Here is a 13,792-nt window from a genome sequence, read left to right on the forward strand (position 1 = left end):
ACAGGGTGTTCAAATGTTGAACAGAAGAATTTTTATGGAAAAACCAAAAATTTTCTTTTCATTTATTCGAAAATATTTGTTCAAAAATCTAAAAAAAAACACGTAGCCACTATATCAGCATCGTTCTATAGACTCTACTGAACAATCTGGTATAGGTGAGACATTCTGAATTGTAGGCAGTTTCGAGATACAGGGTGTTCAAATGTTGAACAGAAGAATTTTTATGGAAAAACCAAAAATTTTCTTTTCATTTATTCGAAAATATTTGTTCAAAAATCTAAAAAAAAACACGTAGCCACTATATCAGCATCGTTCTATAGACTCTGCTGAACAATCTGGTATAGGTGAGACATTCTGAATTGTGGGCAGTTTCGAGATACAGGGTGTTCAAATGTTGAACAGAAGAATTTTTATGGAAAAACCAAAAATTTTCTTTTCATTTATTCGAAAATATTTGTTCAAAAATCTAAAAAAAAACACGTAGCCACTATATCAGCATCGTTCTATAGACTCTGCTGAACAATCTGGTATAGGTGAGACATTCTGAATTGTGGGCAGTTTCGAGATACAGGGTGTTCAAATGTTGAACAGAAGAATTTTTATGGAAAAACCAAAAATTTTCTTTTCATTTATTCGAAAATATTTGTTCAAAAATTAAAAAAAAAACACGTAGCCACTATATCAGCATCGTTCTATAGACTCTGCTGAACAATCTGGTATAGGTGATACATTCTGAATTGTGGGCAGTTTCGAGATACAGGGTGTTCAAATGTTGAACAGAAGAATTTTTATGGAAAAACCAAAAATTTTCTTTTCATTTATTCGAAAATATTTGTTCAAAAATCTAAAAAAAAAACACGTAGCCACTATATCAGCATCGTTCTATAGACTCTGCTGAACAATCTGGTATAGGTGAGATATTCTGAATTGTGGGCAGTTTCGAGATACAGGGTGTTCAAATGTTGAACAGAAGAATTTTTATGGAAAAACCAAAAATTTTCTTTTCATTTATTTGAAAATATTTGTTCAAAAATCTAAAAAAAAACACGTAGCCACTATATCAGCATCGTTCTATAGACTCTGCTGAACAATCTGGTATAGGTGAGACATTCTGAATTGTGGGCAGTTTCGAGATACAGGGTGTTCAAATGTTGAACAGAAGAATTTTTATGGAAAAACCAAAAATTTTCTTTTCATTTATTCGAAAATATTTGTTCAAAAATCTAAAAAAAAACACGTAGCCACTATATCAGCATCGTTCTATAGACTCTGCTGAACAATCTGGTATAGGTGAGACATTCTGAATTGTGGGCAGTTTCGAGATACAGGGTGTTCAAATGTTGAACAGAAGAATTTTTATGGAAAAACCAAAAATTTTCTTTTCATTTATTCGAAAATATTTGTTCAAAAATCTAAAAAAAAACACGTAGCCACTATATCAGCATCGTTCTATAGACTCTACTGAACAATCTGGTATAGGTGAGACATTCTGAATTGTAGACAGTTTCGAGATACAGGGTGTTCAAATGTTGAACAGAAGAATTTTTATGGAAAAACCAAAAATTTTCTTTTCATTTATTCGAAAATATTTGTTCAAAAATCTAAAAAAAAACACGTAGCCACTATATCAGCATCGTTCTATAGACTCTACTGAACAATCTGGTATAGGTGAGACATTCTGAATTGTAGGCAGTTTCGAGATACAGGGTGTTCAAATGTTGAACAGAAGAATTTTTATGGAAAAACCAAAAATTTTCTTTTCATTTATTCGAAAATATTTGTTCAAAAATCTAAAAAAAAACACGTAGCCACTATATCAGCATCGTTCTATAGACTCTGCTGAACAATCTGGTATAGGTGAGACATTCTGAATTGTGGGCAGTTTCGAGATACAGGGTGTTCAAATGTTGAACAGAAGAATTTTTATGGAAAAACCAAAAATTTTCTTTTCATTTATTCGAAAATATTTGTTCAAAAATCTAAAAAAAAACACGTAGCCACTATATCAGCATCGTTCTATAGACTCTGCTGAACAATCTGGTATAGGTGAGACATTCTGAATTGTGGGCAGTTTCGAGATACAGGGTGTTCAAATGTTGAACAGAAGAATTTTTATGGAAAAACCAAAAATTTTCTTTTCATTTATTCGAAAATATTTGTTCAAAAATCTAAAAAAAAACACGTAGCCACTATATCAGCATCGTTCTATAGACTCTGCTGAACAATCTGGTATAGGTGAGATATTCTGAATTGTGGGCAGTTTCGAGATACAGGGTGTTCAAATGTTGAACAGAAGAATTTTTATGGAAAAACCAAAAATTTTCTTTTCATTTATTTGAAAATATTTGTTCAAAAATCTAAAAAAAAACACGTAGCCACTATATCAGCATCGTTCTATAGACTCTGCTGAACAATCTGGTATAGGTGAGACATTCTGAATTGTGGGCAGTTTCGAGATACAGGGTGTTCAAATGTTGAACAGAAGAATTTTTATGGAAAAACCAAAAATTTTCTTTTCATTTATTCGAAAATATTTGTTCAAAAATCTAAAAAAAAACACGTAGCCACTATATCAGCATCGTTCTATAGACTCTGCTGAACAATCTGGTATAGGTGAGACATTCTGAATTGTGGGCAGTTTCGAGATACAGGGTGTTGAAATGTTGAACAGAAGAATTTTTATGGAAAAACCAAAAATTTTCTTTTCATTTATTCGAAAATATTTGTTCAAAAATCTAAAAAAAAACACGTAGCCACTATATCAGCATCGTTCTATAGACTCTACTGAACAATCTGGTATAGGTGAGACATTCTGAATTGTAGGCAGTTTCGAGATACAGGGTGTTCAAATGTTGAACAGAAGAATTTTTATGGAAAAACCAAAAATTTTCTTTTCATTTATTCGAAAATATTTGTTCAAAAATCTAAAAAAAAACACGTAGCCACTATATCAGCATCGTTCTATAGACTCTGCTGAACAATCTGGTATAGGTGAGACATTCTGAATTGTGGGCAGTTTCGAGATACAGGGTGTTCAAATGTTGAACAGAAGAATTTTTATGGAAAAACCAAAAATTTTCTTTTCATTTATTCGAAAATATTTGTTCAAAAATCTAAAAAAAACACGTAACCACTATATCAGCATCGTTCTATAGACTCTGCTGAACAATCTGGTATAGGTGAGACATTCTGAATTGTGGGCAGTTTCGAGATACAGGGTGTTCAAATGTTGAACAGAAGAATTTTTATGGAAAAACCAAAAATTTTCTTTTCATTTATTCGAAAATATTTGTTCAAAAATCTAAAAAAAAACACGTAGCCACTATATCAGCATCGTTCTATAGACTCTGCTGAACAATCTGGTATAGGTGAGATATTCTGAATTGTGGGCAGTTTCGAGATACAGGGTGTTCAAATGTTGAACAGAAGAATTTTTATGGAAAAACCAAAAATTTTCTTTTCATTTATTTGAAAATATTTGTTCAAAAATCTAAAAAAAAACACGTAGCCACTATATCAGCATCGTTCTATAGACTCTGCTGAACAATCTGGTATAGGTGAGACATTCTGAATTGTGGGCAGTTTCGAGATACAGGGTGTTCAAATGTTGAACAGAAGAATTTTTATGGAAAAACCAAAAATTTTCTTTTCATTTATTCGAAAATATTTGTTCAAAAATCTAAAAAAAAACACGTAGCCACTATATCAGCATCGTTCTATAGACTCTACTGAACAATCTGGTATAGGTGAGACATTCTGAATTGTAGGCAGTTTCGAGATACAGGGTGTTCAAATGTTGAACAGAAGAATTTTTATGGAAAAACCAAAAATTTTCTTTTCATTTATTCGAAAATATTTGTTCAAAAATCTAAAAAAAAACACGTAGCCACTATATCAGCATCGTTCTATAGACTCTGCTGAACAATCTGGTATAGGTGAGACATTCTGAATTGTGGGCAGTTTCGAGATACAGGGTGTTCAAATGTTGAACAGAAGAATTTTTATGGAAAAACCAAAAATTTTCTTTTCATTTATTCGAAAATATTTGTTCAAAAATCTAAAAAAAAACACGTAGCCACTATATCAGCATCGTTCTATAGACTCTGCTGAACAATCTGGTATAGGTGAGACATTCTGAATTGTGGGCAGTTTCGAGATACAGGGTGTTCAAATGTTGAACAGAAGAATTTTTATGGAAAAACCAAAAATTTTCTTTTCATTTATTCGAAAATATTTGTTCAAAAATCTAAAAAAAAACACGTAGCCACTATATCAGCATCGTTCTATAGACTCTGCTGAACAATCTGGTATAGGTGAGACATTCTGAATTGTGGGCAGTTTCGAGATACAGGGTGTTCAAATGTTGAACAGAAGAATTTTTATGGAAAAACCAAAAATTTTCTTTTCATTTATTCGAAAATATTTGTTCAAAAATCTAAAAAAAAACACGTAGCCACTATATCAGCATCGTTCTATAGACTCTGCTGAACAATCTGGTATAGGTGAGACATTCTGAATTGTGGGCAGTTTCGAGATACAGGGTGTTCAAATGTTGAACAGAAGAATTTTTATGGAAAAACCAAAAATTTTCTTTTCATTTATTCGAAAATATTTGTTCAAAAATCTAAAAAAAAACACGTAGCCACTATATCAGCATCGTTCTATAGACTCTACTGAACAATCTGGTATAGGTGAGACATTCTGAATTGTAGGCAGTTTCGAGATACAGGGTGTTCAAATGTTGAACAGAAGAATTTTTATGGAAAAACCAAAAATTTTCTTTTCATTTATTCGAAAATATTTGTTCAAAAATCTAAAAAAAACACGTAGCCACTATATCAGCATCGTTCTATAGACTCTGCTGAACAATCTGGTATAGGTGAGACATTCTGAATTGTGGGCAGTTTCGAGATACAGGGTGTTCAAATGTTGAACAGAAGAATTTTTATGGAAAAACCAAAAATTTTCTTTTCATTTATTCGAAAATATTTGTTCAAAAATCTAAAAAAAAACACGTAGCCACTATATCAGCATCGTTCTATAGACTCTGCTGAACAATCTGGTATAGGTGAGACATTCTGAATTGTGGGCAGTTTCGAGATACAGGGTGTTCAAATGTTGAACAGAAGAATTTTTATGGAAAAACCAAAAATTTTCTTTTCATTTATTCGAAAATATTTGTTCAAAAATCTAAAAAAAAACACGTAGCCACTATATCAGCATCGTTCTATAGACTCTGCTGAACAATCTGGTATAGGTGAGACATTCTGAATTGTGGGCAGTTTCGAGATACAGGGTGTTCAAATGTTGAACAGAAGAATTTTTATGGAAAAACCAAAAATTTTCTTTTCATTTATTCGAAAATATTTGTTCAAAAATCTAAAAAAAAACACGTAGCCACTATATCAGCATCGTTCTATAGACTCTGCTGAACAATCTGGTATAGGTGAGACATTCTGAATTGTGGGCAGTTTCGAGATACAGGGTGTTCAAATGTTGAACAGAAGAATTTTTATGGAAAAACCAAAAATTTTCTTTTCATTTATTCGAAAATATTTGTTCAAAAATCTAAAAAAAAACACGTAGCCACTATATCAGCATCGTTCTATAGACTCTGCTGAACAATCTGGTATAGGTGAGACATTCTGAATTGTGGGCAGTTTCGAGATACAGGGTGTTCAAATGTTGAACAGAAGAATTTTTATGGAAAAACCAAAAATTTTCTTTTCATTTATTCGAAAATATTTGTTCAAAAATCTAAAAAAAAACACGTAACCACTATATCAGCATCGTTCTATAGACTCTGCTGAACAATCTGGTATAGGTGAGACATTCTGAATTGTGGGCAGTTTCGAGATACAGGGTGTTCAAATGTTGAACAGAAGAATTTTTATGGAAAAACCAAAAATTTTCTTTTCATTTATTCGAAAATATTTGTTCAAAAATCTAAAAAAAAACACGTAGCCACTATATCAGCATCGTTCTATAGACTCTGCTGAACAATCTGGTATAGGTGAGATATTCTGAATTGTGGGCAGTTTCGAGATACAGGGTGTTCAAATGTTGAACAGAAGAATTTTTATGGAAAAACCAAAAATTTTCTTTTCATTTATTTGAAAATATTTGTTCAAAAATCTAAAAAAAAACACGTAGCCACTATATCAGCATCGTTCTATAGACTCTGCTGAACAATCTGGTATAGGTGAGACATTCTGAATTGTGGGCAGTTTCGAGATACAGGGTGTTCAAATGTTGAACAGAAGAATTTTTATGGAAAAACCAAAAATTTTCTTTTCATTTATTCGAAAATATTTGTTCAAAAATCTAAAAAAAAACACGTAGCCACTATATCAGCATCGTTCTATAGACTCTACTGAACAATCTGGTATAGGTGAGACATTCTGAATTGTAGGCAGTTTCGAGATACAGGGTGTTCAAATGTTGAACAGAAGAATTTTTATGGAAAAACCAAAAATTTTCTTTTCATTTATTCGAAAATATTTGTTCAAAAATCTAAAAAAAAACACGTAGCCACTATATCAGCATCGTTCTATAGACTCTGCTGAACAATCTGGTATAGGTGAGACATTCTGAATTGTGGGCAGTTTCGAGATACAGGGTGTTCAAATGTTGAACAGAAGAATTTTTATGGAAAAACCAAAAATTTTCTTTTCATTTATTCGAAAATATTTGTTCAAAAATCTAAAAAAAAACACGTAGCCACTATATCAGCATCGTTCTATAGACTCTGCTGAACAATCTGGTATAGGTGAGACATTCTGAATTGTGGGCAGTTTCGAGATACAGGGTGTTCAAATGTTGAACAGAAGAATTTTTATGGAAAAACCAAAAATTTTCTTTTCATTTATTCGAAAATATTTGTTCAAAAATCTAAAAAAAAACACGTAGCCACTATATCAGCATCGTTCTATAGACTCTGCTGAACAATCTGGTATAGGTGAGACATTCTGAATTGTGGGCAGTTTCGAGATACAGGGTGTTCAAATGTTGAACAGAAGAATTTTTATGGAAAAACCAAAAATTTTCTTTTCATTTATTCGAAAATATTTGTTCAAAAATCTAAAAAAAAACACGTAGCCACTATATCAGCATCGTTCTATAGACTCTGCTGAACAATCTGGTATAGGTGAGACATTCTGAATTGTGGGCAGTTTCGAGATACAGGGTGTTGAAATGTTGAACAGAAGAATTTTTATGGAAAAACCAAAAATTTTCTTTTCATTTATTCGAAAATATTTGTTCAAAAATCTAAAAAAAAACACGTAGCCACTATATCAGCATCGTTCTATAGACTCTACTGAACAATCTGGTATAGGTGAGACATTCTGAATTGTAGGCAGTTTCGAGATACAGGGTGTTCAAATGTTGAACAGAAGAATTTTTATGGAAAAACCAAAAATTTTCTTTTCATTTATTCGAAAATATTTGTTCAAAAATCTAAAAAAAAACACGTAGCCACTATATCAGCATCGTTCTATAGACTCTGCTGAACAATCTGGTATAGGTGAGACATTCTGAATTGTGGGCAGTTTCGAGATACAGGGTGTTCAAATGTTGAACAGAAGAATTTTTATGGAAAAACCAAAAATTTTCTTTTCATTTATTCGAAAATATTTGTTCAAAAATCTAAAAAAAAACACGTAACCACTATATCAGCATCGTTCTATAGACTCTGCTGAACAATCTGGTATAGGTGAGACATTCTGAATTGTGGGCAGTTTCGAGATACAGGGTGTTCAAATGTTGAACAGAAGAATTTTTATGGAAAAACCAAAAATTTTCTTTTCATTTATTCGAAAATATTTGTTCAAAAATCTAAAAAAAAACACGTAGCCACTATATCAGCATCGTTCTATAGACTCTGCTGAACAATCTGGTATAGGTGAGATATTCTGAATTGTGGGCAGTTTCGAGATACAGGGTGTTCAAATGTTGAACAGAAGAATTTTTATGGAAAAACCAAAAATTTTCTTTTCATTTATTTGAAAATATTTGTTCAAAAATCTAAAAAAAAACACGTAGCCACTATATCAGCATCGTTCTATAGACTCTGCTGAACAATCTGGTATAGGTGAGACATTCTGAATTGTGGGCAGTTTCGAGATACAGGGTGTTCAAATGTTGAACAGAAGAATTTTTATGGAAAAACCAAAAATTTTCTTTTCATTTATTCGAAAATATTTGTTCAAAAATCTAAAAAAAAACACGTAGCCACTATATCAGCATCGTTCTATAGACTCTACTGAACAATCTGGTATAGGTGAGACATTCTGAATTGTAGGCAGTTTCGAGATACAGGGTGTTCAAATGTTGAACAGAAGAATTTTTATGGAAAAACCAAAAATTTTCTTTTCATTTATTCGAAAATATTTGTTCAAAAATCTAAAAAAAACACGTAGCCACTATATCAGCATCGTTCTATAGACTCTACTGAACAATCTGGTATAGGTGAGACATTCTGAATTGTGGGCAGTTTCGAGATACAGGGTGTTCAAATGTTGAACAGAAGAATTTTTATGGAAAAACCAAAAATTTTCTTTTCATTTATTCGAAAATATTTGTTCAAAAATCTAAAAAAAAACACGTAGCCACTATATCAGCATCGTTCTATAGACTCTGCTGAACAATCTGGTATAGGTGAGACATTCTGAATTGTGGGCAGTTTCGAGATACAGGGTGTTCAAATGTTGAACAGAAGAATTTTTATGGAAAAACCAAAAATTTTCTTTTCATTTATTCGAAAATATTTGTTCAAAAATCTAAAAAAAAAACACGTAGCCACTATATCAGCATCGTTCTATAGACTCTGCTGAACAATCTGGTATAGGTGAGACATTCTGAATTGTGGGCAGTTTCGAGATACAGGGTGTTCAAATGTTGAACAGAAGAATTTTTATGGAAAAACCAAAAATTTTCTTTTCATTTATTCGAAAATATTTGTTCAAAAATCTAAAAAAAAACACGTAGCCACTATATCAGCATCGTTCTATAGACTCTGCTGAACAATCTGGTATAGGTGAGATATTCTGAATTGTGGGCAGTTTCGAGATACAGGGTGTTCAAATGTTGAACAGAAGAATTTTTATGGAAAAACCAAAAATTTTCTTTTCATTTATTCGAAAATATTTGTTCAAAAATCTAAAAAAACACGTAGCCACTATATCAGCATCGTTCTATAGACTCTGCTGAACAATCTGGTATAGGTGAGACATTCTGAATTGTGGGCAGTTTCGAGATACAGGGTGTTCAAATGTTGAACAGAAGAATTTTTATGGAAAAACCAAAAATTTTCTTTTCATTTATTCGAAAATATTTGTTCAAAAATCTAAAAAAAAACACGTAGCCACTATATCAGCATCGTTCTATAGACTCTACTGAACAATCTGGTATAGGTGAGACATTCTGAATTGTAGGCAGTTTCGAGATACAGGGTGTTCAAATGTTGAACAGAAGAATTTTTATGGAAAAACCAAAAATTTTCTTTTCATTTATTCGAAAATATTTGTTCAAAAATCTAAAAAAAAACACGTAGCCACTATATCAGCATCGTTCTATAGACTCTGCTGAACAATCTGGTATAGGTGAGACATTCTGAATTGTAGGCAGTTTCGAGATACAGGGTGTTCAAATGTTGAACAGAAGATTTCTTATGGAAAAACCAAAAATTTTCTTTTCATTTATTCGAAAATGTTTGTTCAAAAATCTAAAAAAAAACACGTAGCCACTATATCAACATCGTTCTATAGACTCTGCTGAACAATCTGGTATAGGTGAGACATTCTGAATTGTAGGCAGTTTCGAGATACAGGGTGTTCAAATGTTGAACAGAAGAATTTTTATGGAAAAACCAAAAATTTTCTTTTCATTTATTCGAAAATATTTGTTCAAAAATCTAAAAAAAAACACGTAGCCACTATATCAGCATCGTTCTATAGACTCTGCTGAACAATCTGGTATAGGTGAGACATTCTGAATTGTGGGCAGTTTCGAGATACAGGGTGTTCAAATGTTGAACAGAAGAATTTTTATGGAAAAACCAAAAATTTTCTTTTCATTTATTCGAAAATATTTGTTCAAAAATCTAAAAAAAAACACGTAGCCACTATATCAGCATCGTTCTATAGACTCTACTGAACAATCTGGTATAGGTGAGACATTCTGAATTGTAGGCAGTTTCGAGATACAGGGTGTTCAAATGTTGAACAGAAGAATTTTTATGGAAAAACCAAAAATTTTCTTTTCATTTATTCGAAAATATTTGTTCAAAAATCTAAAAAAAAACACGTAGCCACTATATCAGCATCGTTCTATAGACTCTGCTGAACAATCTGGTATAGGTGAGATATTCTGAATTGTGGGCAGTTTCGAGATACAGGGTGTTCAAATGTTGAACAGAAGAATTTTTATGGAAAAACCAAAAATTTTCTTTTCATTTATTTGAAAATATTTGTTCAAAAATCTAAAAAAAAACACGTAGCCACTATATCAGCATCGTTCTATAGACTCTGCTGAACAATCTGGTATAGGTGAGACATTCTGAATTGTGGGCAGTTTCGAGATACAGGGTGTTCAAATGTTGAACAGAAGAATTTTTATGGAAAAACCAAAAATTTTCTTTTCATTTATTCGAAAATATTTGTTCAAAAATCTAAAAAAAAACACGTAGCCACTATATCAGCATCGTTCTATAGACTCTACTGAACAATCTGGTATAGGTGAGACATTCTGAATTGTAGGCAGTTTCGAGATACAGGGTGTTCAAATGTTGAACAGAAGAATTTTTATGGAAAAACCAAAAATTTTCTTTTCATTTATTCGAAAATATTTGTTCAAAAATCTAAAAAAAAACACGTAGCCACTATATCAGCATCGTTCTATAGACTCTGCTAAACAATCTGGTATAGGTGAGACATTCTGAATTGTGGGCAGTTTCGAGATACAGGGTGTTCAAATGTTGAACAGAAGAATTTTTATGGAAAAACCAAAAATTTTCTTTTCATTTATTCGAAAATATTTGTTCAAAAATCTAAAAAAAAACACGTAGCCACTATATCAGCATCGTTCTATAGACTCTGCTGAACAATCTGGTATAGGTGAGACATTCTGAATTGTGGGCAGTTTCGAGATACAGGGTGTTCAAATGTTGAACAGAAGAATTTTTATGGAAAAACCAAAAATTTTCTTTTCATTTATTCGAAAATATTTGTTCAAAAATCTAAAAAAAAAACACGTAGCCACTATATCAGCATCGTTCTATAGACTCTGCTGAACAATCTGGTATAGGTGAGACATTCTGAATTGTGGGCAGTTTCGAGATACAGGGTGTTCAAATGTTGAACAGAAGAATTTTTATGGAAAAACCAAAAATTTTCTTTTCATTTATTCGAAAATATTTGTTCAAAAATCTAAAAAAAAACACGTAGCCACTATATCAGCATCGTTCTATAGACTCTGCTGAACAATCTGGTATAGGTGAGATATTCTGAATTGTGGGCAGTTTCGAGATACAGGGTGTTCAAATGTTGAACAGAAGAATTTTTATGGAAAAACCAAAAATTTTCTTTTCATTTATTCGAAAATATTTGTTCAAAAATCTAAAAAAACACGTAGCCACTATATCAGCATCGTTCTATAGACTCTGCTGAACAATCTGGTATAGGTGAGACATTCTGAATTGTGGGCAGTTTCGAGATACAGGGTGTTCAAATGTTGAACAGAAGAATTTTTATGGAAAAACCAAAAATTTTCTTTTCATTTATTCGAAAATATTTGTTCAAAAATCTAAAAAAAAACACGTAGCCACTATATCAGCATCGTTCTATAGACTCTACTGAACAATCTGGTATAGGTGAGACATTCTGAATTGTAGGCAGTTTCGAGATACAGGGTGTTCAAATGTTGAACAGAAGAATTTTTATGGAAAAACCAAAAATTTTCTTTTCATTTATTCGAAAATATTTGTTCAAAAATCTAAAAAAAAACACGTAGCCACTATATCAGCATCGTTCTATAGACTCTGCTGAACAATCTGGTATAGGTGAGACATTCTGAATTGTAGGCAGTTTCGAGATACAGGGTGTTCAAATGTTGAACAGAAGATTTCTTATGGAAAAACCAAAAATTTTCTTTTCATTTATTCGAAAATGTTTGTTCAAAAATCTAAAAAAAAACACGTAGCCACTATATCAACATCGTTCTATAGACTCTGCTGAACAATCTGGTATAGGTGAGACATTCTGAATTGTAGGCAGTTTCGAGATACAGGGTGTTCAAATGTTGAACAGAAGAATTTTTATGGAAAAACCAAAAATTTTCTTTTCATTTATTCGAAAATATTTGTTCAAAAATCTAAAAAAAAACACGTAGCCACTATATCAGCATCGTTCTATAGACTCTGCTGAACAATCTGGTATAGGTGAGACATTCTGAATTGTGGGCAGTTTCGAGATACAGGGTGTTCAAATGTTGAACAGAAGAATTTTTATGGAAAAACCAAAAATTTTCTTTTCATTTATTCGAAAATATTTGTTCAAAAATCTAAAAAAAAACACGTAGCCACTATATCAGCATCGTTCTATAGACTCTACTGAACAATCTGGTATAGGTGAGACATTCTGAATTGTAGGCAGTTTCGAGATACAGGGTGTTCAAATGTTGAACAGAAGAATTTTTATGGAAAAACCAAAAATTTTCTTTTCATTTATTCGAAAATATTTGTTCAAAAATCTAAAAAAAAACACGTAGCCACTATATCAGCATCGTTCTATAGACTCTGCTGAACAATCTGGTATAGGTGAGATATTCTGAATTGTGGGCAGTTTCGAGATACAGGGTGTTCAAATGTTGAACAGAAGAATTTTTATGGAAAAACCAAAAATTTTCTTTTCATTTATTTGAAAATATTTGTTCAAAAATCTAAAAAAAAACACGTAGCCACTATATCAGCATCGTTCTATAGACTCTGCTGAACAATCTGGTATAGGTGAGACATTCTGAATTGTGGGCAGTTTCGAGATACAGGGTGTTCAAATGTTGAACAGAAGAATTTTTATGGAAAAACCAAAAATTTTCTTTTCATTTATTCGAAAATATTTGTTCAAAAATCTAAAAAAAAACACGTAGCCACTATATCAGCATCGTTCTATAGACTCTACTGAACAATCTGGTATAGGTGAGACATTCTGAATTGTAGGCAGTTTCGAGATACAGGGTGTTCAAATGTTGAACAGAAGAATTTTTATGGAAAAACCAAAAATTTTCTTTTCATTTATTCGAAAATATTTGTTCAAAAATCTAAAAAAAAACACGTAGCCACTATATCAGCATCGTTCTATAGACTCTGCTGAACAATCTGGTATAGGTGAGACATTCTGAATTGTGGGCAGTTTCGAGATACAGGGTGTTCAAATGTTGAACAGAAGAATTTTTATGGAAAAACCAAAAATTTTCTTTTCATTTATTCGAAAATATTTGTTCAAAAATCTAAAAAAAAACACGTAGCCACTATATCAGCATCGTTCTATAGACTCTGCTGAACAATCTGGTATAGGTGAGACATTCTGAATTGTGGGCAGTTTCGAGATACAGGGTGTTCAAATGTTGAACAGAAGAATTTTTATGGAAAAACCAAAAATTTTCTTTTCATTTATTCGAAAATATTTGTTCAAAAATCTAAAAAAAAACACGTAGCCACTATATCAGCATCGTTCTATAGACTCTGCTGAACAATCTGGTATAGGTGAGACATTCTGAATTGTGGGCAGTTTCGAGA

The sequence above is a fragment of the Uranotaenia lowii genome, chromosome 1 (assembly GCF_029784155.1).
Source record: "Uranotaenia lowii strain MFRU-FL chromosome 1, ASM2978415v1, whole genome shotgun sequence".
Classification (NCBI taxonomy): Eukaryota; Metazoa; Arthropoda; class Insecta; order Diptera; family Culicidae; genus Uranotaenia; species Uranotaenia lowii.